The 5,127-nt window shown below is 39.0% G+C and overlaps 1 non-coding gene across 1 annotated transcript; it reads right to left on the bottom strand.

The window, feature by feature from the left end:
* Nucleotides 1–475: 475 nt before the first annotated feature.
* Nucleotides 476–582, bottom strand: LOC127124514 (small nucleolar RNA R71). Its single transcript, XR_007803996.1, has one exon. It is a non-coding gene; the product is annotated as a small nucleolar RNA R71 (small nucleolar RNA).
* Nucleotides 583–5,127: the final 4,545 nt, after the last annotated feature.

A 5,127-nucleotide genomic window follows, 5' to 3' on the forward strand; every position in this document is an offset into this window, starting at 1 on the left:
AACCCGTAGTACCGAAAATTTAGTAGATCCTTTAGCGGAACCCGAATGTTACACTCGTACACGCCTCTTACTCATCCGAATTAAGAAAGTTATGGCCGAGAATTGCGACCGGAGACCTCTTAAGGAATTTTCCCAACCCTCTGACGAGGAACCTAGTTCTAGTATAGTAAACCCCCTCATTCCTGCCAACAATTTCGAACTAAAACCATCTTTACTGCAATTAGTGCAACAAAACTAATTCGCGGGTCTCGGTACTGAGAACCCAAATCAACATTTAAAAGTCTTTATCCAACTGGCCGACACTTTTAAATCCAACGGTGCTTCACCTGATGCGATCCATTTAAGATTATTTCCTTTCTCCCTCAGAGATAGAGCACGTTCATGGTTGGATTCACTTCTAGCTAACTCAATAACTACATGGGAAGACCTTAGAAGAGTATTCCTTGCTAGATATTTTCCCCCTAGTAAGACTGTTGTTCTTCGAAACCAAATAACTATATTTACTCAAAACCAAGCAGAATCACTTTTTGAAGCTTGGGAGAGATACAAAGAGCTATTAAGAGTTTTTCCACACCATGGCCTAGATAATGGCTGATCGTTCATACCTTCTACAATGGACTCCATTATAACACAAAGATGAGCATTGACAATGCCGCTGGTGGCACGTTGATGAACAAACCTTACCCTGAAGCTTGTAACCTAATTAAGGATATGGCCCAAAATCATTACCAATGGGGAACTGAACGAGCATCAGTAGAGAAAAAGGAGACCCAAGGTGGAATACATGAGATAAGCTCTATGGACATGATGCAGGCGAAAATGCACGTTTTAGCCCCTAAGGTCGAACATATTTATACAAACACAAACACCGCAATGGTAGTCCATACTGAGTGTGAACTTTGTGGATCTAAAGGACAGGAATCGGCGAAATGTAACCTTTTGAATGACCTGAACACCGACCAAGTGAATTACGCCCAAGGTAACCCATTTTCAAACACTTACAACCCTGGATGGAAGAATCACCCGAATTTTTCCTATAAAAACCAGAACCCTATCCAAAATTATACACCTCAGAGACCACAAGGTTATCAAGCCCAAAAACCAAATCAATCTATGCAAGTTGTGCCCCAGAAACCTAACCTTGAGAAGATCATGGAGAGCTTTATATCAGGCCAGACTCAGCAAAATAAAGAATTCCTAAACCAGAACATTCACGTAAACGAACTGATAACGCAATTTAGGACTAAGGTTGATCAGATAATCACTCACAACAAGATGCTTGAAACCCAGATCTCATAGGTAGCACAAAACCAAGCCCCACAAACTACACCTGGAGGATAATTCCCTGGACAACCTCAACTCAACCCTCGAGGGCAAGCTAACGCTATCTCATTACGAAGTGGGACCGCTTACGAAGGGCCTCATAACCCAGCAATGAGCGAGTCCAAAGCTTCTAAAGAAAATATACCTACAAACCAAGGAGAAGAACCAGTGGAACCCGAAAAACAAACCGACCAAGAAGGAGAAGCCAAGGATAAAACTTACAAACCACCACCCCCGTACAAACCACCAATCCCATATCCGAAAAGACTTAAACAAACCAAAATCAATAACCAATACCAAAAGTTTATAAAAGTAATAGAGAAGCTTCATGTAGAGATTCCTTTCACCGAAGCCATCACCCAAATTCCATCTTATGCCAAATTCCTCAAAGACATCTTAACCAACAAGCATAGGCTTGACGATCCCAAACCTTTGGAATGCAATTTTATTTCCAAGAATAAACTTACTAAGAAGGAGAAATACCCTGGGGGTTTTTCTATACCTTGCATTCTAGGGATTCATGTGATCGACAAAGCTTTCCTAGACTTAGGCGCTAGTGTGAGTTTAATGCCTTTAGCTGTGTGTAAAAGGTTAAACTTTGGAGAATTACAACCAACTAAGATGTCCCTCCAATTAGCCGATAGGTCTGTTAAGTACCCTGTAGGCATTTTAAAAGACGTCCCAGTTAGGATCAGTCAACTTTATATCCCAACAGACTTTATGGTCATGGATATCAAGGAAGACGATGATATCCCTATCCTTTTAGGTAGACCATTTTTATCAACAGCCGGAGCTATAATAGATGTTAAAAGAGGAAAATTAACTTTCGAAGTAGGGGATGAAAAGATAGAGTTTATTCTTTCAAAGTTCCTGATGGCACCAATCATAGGAGACGCGTGTTACGCGATTGATATCATAAATGAATGCATAAGGGAATTTGATTAAGAAGAACCTGTGATCGAACCATTTTCAAACCCGAATGAAAAGGATGAAGAGCTAAAGGAAACGGAACCTCACACTAACGAATGTTTGGTCCTTACTCAAGATCTTTCACCAAATTCTCAAAAACCAGCTCAAGAACTTAAGGAACTGCCCAAGAACCTAAGATATGAGTTTTTGGATAAAGAAATGAACCGCCCAATAATAGTTAGTGCCACCTTAAACCATGACGAGACAAACCTGCTCTTGAATGTTTTACAAAGATACCCATCTACCTTAGGATACAACATCTCTGATTTAAAAGTTATAAGCCCATCCGTGTGTATGCACAGGATCTCGCTAGAGGAAGATTCAAAATCTTCCAGAGAACATCAGAGAAGAATCAACCCTGTAATAAGTGAGGTGGTAAAGAAGGAAGTCCTTAAACTGCTAGAAGCTGGTATAATCTATCAGATCTCCGATAGTAAATGGGTAAGTCCTGTACATATGGTACCCAAAAAGGGAGGCATCACAGCCGTGCAGAACGAGAAGGGCAAGCATGTAGCTAAACGTATAGAAGGCGGATGGCGTATGTGCATAAATTATAGGAAGCTCAATAAGGCAACTAGGAAAGACCATTTCCCCCTTCCATTCATAGATCAAATTCTTGAGCGTCTTGCCAGACACTCTTACTTTTGTTATCTGGATGGATATTCTGGATTTTTCCAAATACCCATACACCCCGAGGATCAAGAGAAAACAACCTTCACCTGTTCTTACGGAACGTTTGCTTACAGACGAATGTCGTTTGGACTCTGTAATGCGCCATCTACTTTCCAACGTTGTATGATGTCAATCTTCGCAGATTATCTCGACGAAATTATGGAAGTATTTATGGATGATTTCTCGGCATGTGGGTTCGACTTTGAGAATTGCCTCATTAATCTTGAGAAAATCCTAGAGAGATGCGTAGAAGTTAACCTTGTGTTAAACTGGGAGAAGTGCCACTTTATGGTTAAAGAAGGCATAGTGTTAGGACATATAATATCTGAAAGAGGCATTGAGGTCGACAAAGCAAAGATAGAAGTTATAGAAAACCTTAACCCTCCTAAGACAGTTAGAGAAGTCCGAAGTTTTCTTGGACACGCCGGTTTTTACCGACGCTTTATCAAAGATTTCTCTAAAATAACAAAATCCCTGACCGACCATCTGATGAAATACGTTGAATTCATTTTCGATGAAAAATGTATCGAAGCCTTTAATCGTTTAAAACAAGCACTAATTTCAGCACCCATTTTACAAACTCCGGATTGGACTCAACCCTTTGAAATAATGTGTGATGCTAGCGATTTTGCTATAGGAGCTATTTTAGGGCAAAGAAAAGATAAGAAATTACATGTAATATATTACGCTAGTAGAACCCTAGATGCCGCTCAACTAAATTATACAACAACAGAGAAGGAACTCCTAGCTGTGATTTTTGCAATTGATAAATTTAGGTCTTATCTTGTCGGATCTAAGATTATAGTCTATATAAACCATGCAGCTATCTGTTACCTTCTAAGCAAAAAGGATGCGAAACCTAGACTAATCAGATGGATCCTTTTGCTACAAGAGTTCGAATTAGATATTCGAGACAAAAAAGGAACAGAAAACGTAGTCGATGACCATCTTTCCATACTAGAGCATTTGAAGCCATACCATTTACCTATAAATGATGATTTCACCTATGACAGATTGATAGCTAAGTTAGATACCATTCCCCTTGAACCTGATAAAGACAACTTTGGAACAGTTTCAGAGATTAGTAGAGTATCATGGTACACTGATTTTGTGAATTATCTAGCTGCTGATATCATACCACCTGACCTCAATTATCAACAAAAGAAGAAGTTCTTTAAGGATATAAGATATTTCTATTGGGACGAATCACTCCTTTTTAAAAAAGGAATAGATAACATCTTTCGACGTTGCGTCCCGGAAGAAGAAGTTAGAAATATCATAGAGCACTGTCACTCTTCGCCCTATGGTGGACATTCAAGCACATCCAAGACATACACTAAGATCCTTCAAGCTGGTCTTTATTGGCCAACACTATGGCGTGATGTCCATACTTATATTGTCCAATGTGACCGGTGCCAGCATGCTGGAAACATCTCAAGACGCGACAAAATGCCTTTGAAGAACATCCAAGAAGTGGAATTATTTGACATTTGGGGTATTGATTTCATGGGACCTTTTCCATCTTCGATGGGAAACAAGTATATTTTGGTAGTCGTTGACTATGTGTCCAAATGGATAGAAGTTATAGCCTCACCCACTAACGACACAAGAGTAGTCATCAAGATGTTTAAAAATAATATTTTTCCCAGATTTGGAGTACCACGACTTGTCATAAGTGAATGTGGATCACATTTTATATCCAAGATATTTGATAAACTCTTAAGAAAGTATGGAGTAAATCACAGAGTAGCAACACCATATCATCCCCAGACTAATGGTCAAGTGGAAGTATCTAACAGAGAGATTAAGCAAATCTTGGAAAAAATTGTTTCAATATTCAGAAAATCAATGCATGCAATAATGTCTGTTCGAATGAATACTTCTCGTTTTGGCGAGAGAGTTCTTCTATGAAACTTCATATTTTGGCAGGAGAGACATGAATGTAATGAGGAAAAATTCTCGTTTCGACGAGAGAGTTTCTATAAAACTTCATGTTTCGACAGGAAAGTCATGAATATAATGAGCAAAACTTCTCATTTTGGCAAGAGAGTTTTTATGAAACTTCTTATTTCGGAAGGAGAATTATGAATGAAATTTTCTGTTTCGGCAGAAAATCAATGTATGAAATAATGCATGTTTGACAAAAACTTCTCGTTTCGATGA

The sequence above is a fragment of the Lathyrus oleraceus genome, chromosome 2, assembly GCF_024323335.1.
Source record: "Lathyrus oleraceus cultivar Zhongwan6 chromosome 2, CAAS_Psat_ZW6_1.0, whole genome shotgun sequence".
Taxonomy (NCBI): Eukaryota; Viridiplantae; Streptophyta; class Magnoliopsida; order Fabales; family Fabaceae; genus Lathyrus; species Lathyrus oleraceus.